The sequence below is a fragment of the Scyliorhinus torazame genome, chromosome 21 (genome assembly GCF_047496885.1).
Source record: "Scyliorhinus torazame isolate Kashiwa2021f chromosome 21, sScyTor2.1, whole genome shotgun sequence".
NCBI lineage: Eukaryota > Metazoa > Chordata > Chondrichthyes > Carcharhiniformes > Scyliorhinidae > Scyliorhinus > Scyliorhinus torazame.
In genome coordinates this window covers 85,668,154-85,679,636 of record NC_092727.1, presented here as the reverse complement: position 1 = coordinate 85,679,636, position 11,483 = coordinate 85,668,154, and the positions used below count along the sequence as shown (strand labels likewise).

Sequence of the window (11,483 nt, the reverse complement as noted above, 5' to 3'; positions counted from 1 at the left end):
TATTTCTGGCATCCCCTCCGCTGGATCCGCCACATATAGTAGCAGATCATCCGCATATAAAGATACCCGGTGTTCTTCTCCTCCCCTAAGTATTCCCCTCCATCCCTTGGAACCTCTCAGCGCTATCGCCAGGGGCTCAATCGCCAGTGCAAACAGTAATGGGGACAGAGGACATCCCTGCCTTGTCCCTCTATGGAGCCGAAAATATGCCGATCCCCGTCCATTCGTGACCACACTCGCCACTGGGGCCCTATACAACAGCTGCACCCATCTAACATACCCCTCTCCGAACCCAAATCTCCTCAACACCTCCCACAGATAATCCCACTCCACTCTATCAAATGCTTTCTCGGCATCCATCGCCACTACTATCTCCGTTTCACCCTCTGGTGGGGCCATCATCATTACCCCTAGCAACCTCCGTATGTTCGTGTTCAGCTGTCTCCCCTTCACAAACCCAGTTTGGTCCTCATGAACCACCCCCGGGACACATTCCTCTATTCTCATTGCCATTACCTTGGCCAATACCTTGGCATCTACATTGAGGAGGGAGATTGGTCTGTAGGACCCGCATTGTAGCGGATCCTTTTCCTTCTTTAAAAGAAGCGATATCGTTGCTTCTGACATAGTCGGGGGCAGTTGTCCCCTTTCCTTTGCCTCGTTAAAGGTCCTCGCCAGTAGCGGGGCGAGCAAGTCCAAATATTTTCTGTAAAATTCAACTGGGAATCCGTCCGGTCCCGGGGCCTTTCCCGTCTGCATGTTCCTAATTCCTTTCACCACTTCTTCTACCGTGATCTGTGCTCCCAATCCCATCCTTTCCTGCTCTTCCACCTTGGGAATTTCCAGCCGATCCAAAAACTCCATCATTCTCTCCCTCCCATCCGGGGGTTGAGCTTCATACAATTTTTTATAAAATGTCTTAAACACTTCATTCACTCTCTCCGCTCCCCGCTCCGTCTCTCCATCTTCGTCTCTCACCCCCCCTATTTCCCTCGCTGCTCCCCTTTTCCTCAATTGGTGTGCCAGCAATCTGCTCGCCTTCTCTCCATATTCATACTGTACACCCTGTGCCTTCCTCCACTGTGCCTCTGCAGTGCCTGTGGTCAGCAAGTCAAATTCCACATGCAGCCTTTGCCTTTCCCTATACAGTCCCTCCTCCGGTGCTTCCGCATACTGTCTGTCCACCCTCAAAAGTTCTTGCAACAACTGCTCCCATTCCTTACTCTCCTGCTTCCCTTTATGTGTCCTTATTGATATCAGCTCCCCCCTAACCACCGCCTTCAACGCCTCCCAGACCACTCCCACCTGAACCTCCCCATTATCATTGAGTTCCAAGTACTTTTCAATGCATCCCCTCACCCTTAAGCACACCCCCTCATCCGCCATTAGTCCCATGTCCATTCTCCAGGGTGGACGCCCTCTTGTTTCCTCCCCTATCTCCAAGTCTACCCAGTGTGGGGCATGATCCGAAATGGCTATAGCCGTATATTCCGTTCCCCTCACCCTCGGGATCAATGCCCTACCCAACACAAAAAAGTCTATGCGTGAATAGACTTTATGGACACAGGAGAAAAACGAGAACTCCTTACTCCTAGGTCTACTGAATCTCCACGGGTCCACCCCTCCCATCTGCTCCATAAAATCCTTAAGCACCTTGGCTGCTGCCGGCCTCCTACCAGTCCTGGACTTCGACCTATCCAGCCTTGGTTCCAACACCGTGTTAAAGTCTCCCCCCATTATCAGCTTTCCGGTCTCTAGGTCTGGGATGCGTCCTAGCATTCGCCTCATAAAATTGGCATTGTCCCAATTCGGGGCATACACGTTTACCAACACCACCATCTCTCCCTGTAATTTGCCACTCACCATCACGTATCTGCCCCCGTTATCCGCCACTATAGTCTTTGCCTCGAACATTACCCGCTTCCCCACTAATATAGCCACCCCCCTGTTTTTCGCATCCAGCCCCGAATGAAACACCTGCCCTACCCATCCTTTGCGCAACCTAACCTGATCTATCAGTTTCAGGTGCGTTTCCTGTAACATGACCACATCTGCTTTAAGTTTCTTAAGGTGTGCGAGTACTCGTGCCCTCTTTATCGGCCCGTTAAGCCCCCTCACGTTCCACGTGATCAGCCGAGTTGGGGGGCTTCCCACCCCCCCCCCCTTGCCGGTTAGCCATCATCTTTTTCCAGCTTCTCGCCCAGTTCCCACGCAGCTGTATTTCTCCCAGACGGTGCCCCCCCGCCCATCCTTTCCCGTACCCACTCCCCCCTTTCCCCAGCAGCAGCAACCCAGTAATTCCCCCCTCCCCCCCCCCCCGCTAGACCCCCCACTAGCGTAATTACTCCCCCCATATTGCTCCCAGAAGTCAGCAAACTCTGGCTGACCTCGGCTTCCCCCCGTGATCACGGCTCGCCCTGTGCGGCGCCCCCTCCTTCCTGCTTCTCTATTCCCGCCATAATTATCATAGCGCGGGAACCAAGCCCGCGCCTCTCCCTCGGCCCCGCCTCCCATGGCCAACGCCCCATCTCCTCTCCCTCCCCACCTCCCCCATCACCACCTGTGGGAGAAAGAAAAGTTACCATACCGCAGGATTAATCATACAATCCCTCTTCGCCCCCCCCTCACTCGTCTCACCACTTTGTCCAAACGTTCATTTTCGTAGTCCAATCATTCCAATTTTTCTTCTACAATAAAAGTCCACGCTTCATCCGCCGTCTCAAAGTAGTGGTGCCTCCTTTGATATGTGACCCACAGTCTTGCCGGTTGCAGCATTCCAAACTTTATCTTTTTTTTGTGAAGTACCGCTTTGGCCCGATTAAAGCTCGCCCTCCTTCTCGCCACCTCCGCACTCCAATCTTGATAGACGCGGATCACCGCGTTCTCCCATTTACTACACCGAGTTTTCTTCGCCCATCTAAGGACCATTTCTCTATCCTTAAAACGGAGAAATCTCACCACTATGGCTCTGGGAGCTTCTCCTGCTCTCGATCCTCGCACCATAACTCGGTATGCTCCCTCCACCTCCAACGGACTCGTCGGGGCCTCCACTCCCATTAACGAGTGCAGCATCGTGCTCACATATGCCCCGACGTCCGCCCCCTCCACACCTTCAGGAAGGCCAAGAATCCTCAAGTTGTTCCTCCTTGCGTTATTTTCCAGTGCCTCCAACCTCTCCACAGATCGTTTCTGGTGTGCCTCCTGTATCTCCGACTTCACCACCAGACCCTGTATATCGTTTTCATTCTCTGCTGCTTTCGCCTTCACGACCCGAAGCTCCTGCTCCTGGGTCTTTTGTTCCTCTTTCAGCCCTTCAATCGCCTGTAATATCGGGGCCAACAACTCTTTTTTCATTTCCTTTTTTATCTCCTCCACGCAGCGTTTCAAAAACTCTTGTTGTTCAGGGCCCCATATGAAACTGCCACCTTCCGACGCCATCTTGGTTTCTGCTTGCCTTCCTTGCCGTTGTTCCAAGGGATCCGCTGCAATCCGGCCACTTTCCTCTCCTTTTTCCATCCGTGTCCAGGGGGAACACCCTTCTGGTTTACCGCACGGTGTTTTCAGCCGTTAAAATTGCCGTTGGGGCTCCTATCAAGAGCCCAAAAGTCCGTTTCACAGGGAGCTGCCGAAACGTGCGACTCAGCTGGTCATCGCCGCCGGGTTTCATATTTTCAAGTTACAGTCTCCTGTAGTCAAGTTTGTAGTAGGAGATGAAAACTGCCACAAAATAGAAGCTTTTAAAAAGATTTCCATAGTTTAATTGGAACAGGTCAAAAGTTCAAATTATTTATTTCATTGATCCCATTTTCTTTTCCTTTTTTAATGTCGACAAAACACTGAAATATGTAATGCCATAATTTTGCTTTTACCACAGTTCAAAGGAGCTTTGAGGGAGATCATGGAGTTAAACAGCAAAATATGTTGCAACTCTCCACTAATGTAGAAAATCCTGCATTCTCTCGGCACCATTGAGGAGAATGTTGATGCTCTTTTCCAATCCTTCATCCGAAAAGTAATAAGAGTCCAATTATTACGGAGTTCAGTACTATCAATAGCAGCCTCATCACCATTCGTACGGGTCGGATTAGATTTACGAGCTGTGATTTAATCCCTGGCTCTTCCCCCAAACCACCGAAGCTCTGGTCTGTCCCCCAACCAATCTTGTTGAGGAAGCGCTCCTCATGCGGCACAGCCACGGCGTTGACACAGAGCAGGGCAGCTTGGAGCAGCGAGTACAGGGTGAACGCCATGCTGGCAGAACCGGCCCTGCCCACCGGCAATCTCCAACAGAAGCTTATTGCATTTCCTACACTCCATAAGACCATAAGACATAGGAGCGGAAGTAAGGCCATTCGCCCCATCGAGTCCACTCCACCATTCAATCATGGCTGATTTCAACTCCATTTACCCGCTCTCTCTCCATAGCCCTTAATTCCTCGAGAAATCAAGAATTTATCAACTTCTGTCTTAAAGACACTCAAAGTCCCGGCCTCCACCTCCTTCTGTGGCAATGAATTCCACAGACCCACCACTCTCTGGCTGAAGAAATTTCTCCTCATCTCTGTTCTAAAGTGACTCCCTTTTATTCTAAGGCTGTGCCCCTGGGTCCTAGTCTCCCCTGCTAATGGAAACAACTTCCCTACGTCCACCCTATCTAAGCCATTCATTATCTTGTAAGTTTCTATTAGATCTCCCCTCAACCTCCTAAACTCCAATGAATATAATCCCAGTATCCTCAGACGTTCATCGTATGTTAGGCCTACCATTCCTGGGATCATCCGTGTGAATCTCCGCTGGACCCGCTCCAGTGCCAGTATGTCCTTCCTGAGGTGTGGGGCCCAAAATTGCTCACAGTATTCTAAATGGGGCCTAACTAGTGCTTTATAAAGCTTCCCTGCTTTTATATTCCAAGCATTTGCTTTCTTAATTACGGACTCAACCTGCAAGTTTACCTTTAGAGAATCCTGAACTAGGACTCCCAAGTCCCTTTGCACTTCAGCATTATGAATTTTGTCACCGTTTAGAAAATAGTCCATGCCTCTATTCTTTTTTCCAAAGTGCAAGACCTCGCACTTGACCATGTTGAATTTTATCAGCCATTTCTTGGACCACTCTCCTAAACTGTCTAAATTTTTCTGCAGCCTCCCCACCTCCTCCATACTACCTGCCCCTCCACCTATCTTTGTATCATCGGCAAACTTAGCCAGAATGCCCCCAGTCCCGTCATCTAGATTGTTAATATTTAAATAGAACAGCTGTGGCCCCAACACTGAACCCTGCGGGACACCACTCGTTACCGGTTGCCATTCCGAAAAAGAACCTTTTATCCCAACTCTCTGCCTTCTGCCTGACAGCCCATCGTCGATCCATGTTAGTACCTTGCCTCGAATACCATGGGCCCACTCAATCGCAGTTTCCCCTTCTGCAATATTGAGAGAAACAGAGCCACACAGTGACGTATTGATCCATTCAGACCAGGTTCTACCATTGTTCCTTGTCATGTTACATGATCCTAGCCTGAAGTCAATCCACCTCAGGCAGGAATAGAGAAAGTGATAACCTCCTATAGGCACTGGGCCCATGAATTTACTGTGATTCATCTGGAAGTGGGTGTACCTGGATGCTAAGTAAGGGCAGTCTAGGTTTCAGCCGTGAGGTCACAATGGTCAAACACTGTCAAGTTGTTTAGTTATTTCACATTCTTTACTTTGGAGGATAATGTGGGCCATTGGAAAGATTTGAAGGTTGATTCATGCTGTAAGGTTGTTTGGTGTCTCACTAAGAGGCCTGCAGGCTTGTATCGTTGAACATAACCCGGTTATTAGTAACTTATAATTATATATATCTCCTGCATGGGTGCTATCTCTTTCCAGACTCCACTACACATAGTCTACTATCATGTGACTGTTGACATCAAACGGTGGGTGTTACTGGTCTCCAGTCCATATTAACCCTTTCTCTACCCGAACACCTTATACTACAATTAGCAACCTGATAGGCCATTTCATAAACTCTCCTTCCTTGATTACCTGTCCTGAGTGGAATTTGAACCCAGAACCTGCTGCCTGTTGCAGGTTCAGTCGGTGGTTCGGAAGGCAAATGCAATGTGAGCATTCATGTCGAGAGGGCTAGAATACAAGAGCAAGGATCTACTTTTGAGACTGTATAAGGCTTTGGTCAGACCCCATTTGGAGTATTGTGAGCAGTTTTGGGCCCCGTAGCTAAGGAAAGATGTGCTGGCCTTGGAAAGGGTCCACAGGAGGTTCACAAGAATGATTCCTGAAATGAACAGCTTGTCGTATGAGGAACGGTTGAGGACCCTGGGTGCGCACTCGTTGGAGTTTAGAAAGGTGAGGGGGGATCTTATTGGAACTTGCAGGATACTGCGAGGCCTGGATAGAGTGGCTTGAAGAGGATGTTTCCACTGGTAGGAATAACTAGAACCAGAGAGCACCATCTCAGACTAAAGGAACGATCCTTTAAAACAGAGATGAGGAGAAATTTCTTCAGCCAGAGGGTGATGAATCTGTGGAACTCTTTGCTGCAGAAGACAGTGGATGCCAAATCACTGAGTGTCTTTAAGACAGAGATAGATAGTTTTTGATTAATAAGGGGATCATGGTTATGGGGAGAACGTAGGAGAATGGGGATGAGAAAAATATCAGCCATGATTGAATGGCAGAGCAGACTCGATGGACCGAGTGGCCTAATTCTGCTTCTATGTCTTATGGTCTTCTGCCCCAGAGGCAGAGATGCTCCCAACTGAACTGCAAGGCCTGCAAGTCACAGGAAGTAAGGTGAGACATGGGAGGGGTCTTTGAGAATTATTCTATACCATTTGTCATTGTCTTAAGATTCATTTTTCCCACCAACAGCGCAGGCCCACCCATTGGTTTCTATGTGCCATGGGGTGGCTTGAATGGGAAATCCCATTGACAAGTGCCGGGAGTATAGAATCCCGCAGCCATCGAACGGCATGCTGCCGAGAAACCCAGGCTGGGAAACCGAAGAATCCCTGTAGAGGAATAGAAACATTTATTATTCGAAGAAAAATGTACCCGTACACCTTCACAGAGAGTCTATCTGGTCCGATGTCCAAGGGTTTATGTTCCAATTTTGCCACCTTATAGATGTGTTTTTATTTTCATTCTCATCCTTCCCCCCTCAGATGTTCTGCTAGATTTTTTAAAATTTCAACAAATAATTAGAGAATGCAGGTATGAAAAAAAATCTCATTGAACAGCAACAAAGTGACTTCTTCAGAATAATGACGGAGATCATTCTCCTTCACAATATCCACTGCTCAGCAAACGTTACTCGACTCCAAGACCCTCTAGTCTGAGGAGTATGATCTGCATCATGTTATGAGGGAGGAAACCTTTGTACAATTCAATAAAATGTAAGTTAAAAAGAAACCTCTTAATGCACCAACGCGTCCATGCGCCTTTGACTCAGGTTATATCAAAACAAATCTTCCTGATATGTACCGCCTATCCCAGAATCCGGGGCGGGATTCTGCGGGAATCGGCGGGGCGGGCAACTCTGGCGCGAAGGAGTGGCTTGAACCACTCTGGCGTCGGGCCACCCCTAAGGTGTGGAATCCTCTGCATCTTCAGGGGCTAGGCCGGCGCCGGAGCGGTTTGCGCCAGCCGGCGCGGAAGGGGCTTGGCGCCACGCCAACCGTCGCCGAAGGGCCTCTGCTGGCCGGCGTGAGTTGCCGCATGTGCGGGTGCGCCAGCGAATGCTGGCGTCATCCCAGCGCATGCGCAGGGGGGGGGGTTCATCTCCGTGTCGGCTATCGCGGAGGTCCACAGCAGCCGATGCAGAGGAATAGATTGCCCCCACGGCACAGGCCCGCCCGCGGATTGGTGGGCCCGATCGCGGCCAGGCAACCGTGGGGGCACCTCCCAGGGCCAGATCCCCCTGCGCCCCCTCGAGGACCCCGTAGGTCACCCACGCAGCCAGGTCCCGCCGGTAAATACCTGTTGTAATTTACGCCAGCGGGACCGGCCTAAAACGGGCGGCCACTCGGTCCATCGCGGGCCGGAGAATCACCGGGGGAGGGGGGGGGGCCGCTGACCGGCGCGGCGCGATTCCCACCCCCACCAAATCCCCGTCGCCGGAGAATTTGGCATCCAGCAGGGCCGGGATTCACGCCGCCCCCGGGCGATTCTCCGACCCAGCAGGGGTTCGGAGAATCCCGCCCCAGATGTCTAAATCTGTTTGTTCCAGAGACGGCTTGTGACGAGCAATGCTTCTCAATCTTAAGGAGCCTAAGCTGCGATGCTTATTGGGGGTTGTTACACCAAAATCTGCAACCCGCTGTCTTTTGTGGCATCAGAAGCAGCAGGGGTGCTCCTCTCGGCTTCACACATTGGCAGCCTGGCACTGGCATATCTTCGCTACCATCTCCTCTATGCTACAACACCACCCCGGAAACAATCCCATTCTAGCACCAACAATTCCCTTGATTTAGTTTGAGGACGTTTGAGAGCAAACTTACTCCCTGCCAGGCATGAATGCACTAATGGGGGGGGGGTTTCCACTGTTCTTGCCAGTGAGATCTTTAATCAAGTGGCTCCCTATTCAAATAATTCATTTAATTATCTCTTTCTAGAGACAAGCAGGCAGAACGAGCAGTAAACTGTGTAATTATACCTTTTATTTCAACGGGTTTGGAATATCAGTGTGAGGAAGTCTTCTTCAATTCTACCAGTTGACCCCATCAGGACGATTACATTTATTTTATATATTTTGTTAATAATCTTTATTAATGTCACAAGTAAGCTTACATACTGCAATGAAGTTACTGCGAAAATCCCCTAGTCGCTACACTATGGCGCCTGTTCGGGTACACTGAGGGAGAATTCAGAATGTCCAATTCACCTAACAAGCACATCTTTCGGGACTTATGGGAGGAAACTGGAGCGCCCGGAGGAAACCCAGGGAGAACGTGCAGACTCCACACAGACAGTGACCCAAGCCGGGAATCGAACCCGGGTCCCTGGCGCTGTGAAGAAAAGAATGAATACATTTGTAACTTGAGCATCAAACCTCAGGTAAGACATCTTGACCTTCATGTTGTTCGAGCAGATTTATCAGGACAATACCAGGGTTTACATGAATAGTTTGTCAAGATAAGTTTCATAAGCTAAGCTTGTGCTTAATTAACTTCAGAAGGTTGAAGGACAATCTAATTAAAATGTGTTTAAAATGATAAAGGATTTGATAGGATAGCTAAAGAGATACATTTTCCTCAGGTAGAGGACACCAGTGGATCACATAGGATATATGGCACAGAAACAGTTAATTTGTCCCAACCAATCCATCCTGGTGTTTATACTCCAGTAAGGCCATCTACTCCTTTCTCCTTCATATGACTGTATGGCCGGGATTCTCCAAAATCCCGGCTAAGTGTTGTCGCCGGCATAAACACCGGAGCGTTTCATGCCGGCGGCAACAGGCCTCTTGGCCCAGCGATTCAGTAGCAGGGCGCTAGAGCTGCGTGGAGCTCGCGGGATTTGCCAGCCCCGTTGCGTCCTGAGTCGAGAGGACATGTGCTGGAGATCGTGCTGGAGGTGTAAGGTTTATGGAGATTGAATGGTAGTACAGACTCAATGGCCTATTGCTGTTGCAGTGTTCGGCCTATCAAAACAGAAAATAGGAGCAGGAAGAGGCCATTCGGCCCTTTGAGCCTGCCCAGCCATTCATTATGATCATGGCCCATCATCCAATATCATCTACCATTATATCCATTTTTGTTTAATTTTTTTACAATTAAAAGCAATTTAGCGTGTCCAATCCACCTACCCTGCACATCTTTGGGGTGTGGGGGTGAAATTGGAAATGGAGCCAGTGAAAGTATTTCCAGGCCCCATCCTCGTCCATTAGCAATCTTGTTGAGGGCCGGAAATTCAGCCCTGCCTGTTTATCACATGTATTCCATGTGTCACTCTTTCTGCCAATCTTTTGTAATCATCTCAAAGGTGCACAGCAGCAAAACAAAACTAGGCAGGAGGCAGAAATTTGCATATTTGTTTTATTCCCCCTCCTCCACCCTCCAAGAAGACTTCTGAACAAACTAGAGGTTGCATTCTGAAAGTTTAACTTCAGACACATTTCACATCTGAAGTATTAATAACACTTTCTGACTTGCTATGAACTGGTGAATCTGACTTCATGCACAGTACATATTATCTGTGATTCACAGAATCTGTGGTTTCCTAGTTGACGTTTAGAAGGGAAAAGATAGGTAACTTTTTTGAGAGGTGAGCGGTATTTTGTTTTTCTTACTGATTTGAACCTATCTGGATGATCAACTTAATAGAATTATAGGGTTTGGTTGTTATTGCGTCTTCCAATAGAGCCGGCAGACCGTGTACGGAGCTAAAGGTTTTTGGGGTACAAAACCTTGGAAACTGCATAAAAGATTAAACTTTGAATGCACCCTAAACAGCATCAGCTGAAAAATTCACAAATAATATTGTGAATGCTGGCTATTGAGGACATCTTTTCATGTTCTGCAAATTTATGGAATTCCATTGGAGGATAATTACATTTGTTTATGAGGGTAATCCAGCCACAATGACCAATTTGGGTTTTAGAAATTGCGTGTCGGAGTTCCACCGTGGGTTATGAAGAAGATTAAAGTTTACACAATTAGCTAATTGGATTGAAAACAGTGTGAGGAACAGAAAACGGAAGGTGATGTTACGTGGAGAACGCTGTGTCCAACAGGTTTCTGCAGGGGTTCTTCCTAAATCGACTGCTGCTTGCACTGCTGATCAATGATTCAGAGAAAGGCATAGCTCGTGACATCATCAGCTGAGAGAGAAGAAGAAAGCCTGACTACCAGGAGATTCTGAGACCATTTCCTTTTGGCTTATTACGAACTGTCTGTGGGCACAGAACATGGAGGGAAATCGAGCAGAGAGGATGTTAGTCCGTAATGAGTGGAATGAGGGGATAATAGTCTGTAATGCATGGACTGAGAGAATACTAGCCCACAGTGAATGGACTGAGGTGATACTGAACCATAGTAAATGGACTGAGGGGATACTAGCCCTTAAGGAATGGACTGAGGGAACACTAACCCATAATGAATGGACTGAGCAGACACTAGCCCACAATGAATGGACTGAGGTGTTACTAAACCATAATGAATGGACTGAGAGAATACTAGCCCATAATGAATGGACAGAGCAGATACTATCCCATAATGAATGGACTGACGGGATATTAGTGCTTAATGAATGGACTGAGCTGATACTAGTCCATAATGAATGGATTGTGGGGATACTAGTCCATAAAATGGACTGAGCAGATACAAGGACATAATGGATGCGATCTGATTTCACAGATTGGCCAAGCTGTGTTCTCGGTATCTGATCCTCCCTGTCCACTGTCCAACGCTGCCTTGTGTCCAGGCAATTAAACTGGCTGACATTACAGATTCAATGTCCTCTTCTCATCAATAGTTACCC

General features: G+C 48.5%; 1 pseudogene; it reads right to left on the bottom strand.

Moving 5' to 3' along the window:
- Window positions 1–4,001: 4,001 nt before the first annotated feature.
- On the bottom strand, window positions 4,002–4,271 carry LOC140397993 (immediate early response 3-interacting protein 1 pseudogene; annotated as a pseudogene).
- Window positions 4,272–11,483: the final 7,212 nt, after the last annotated feature.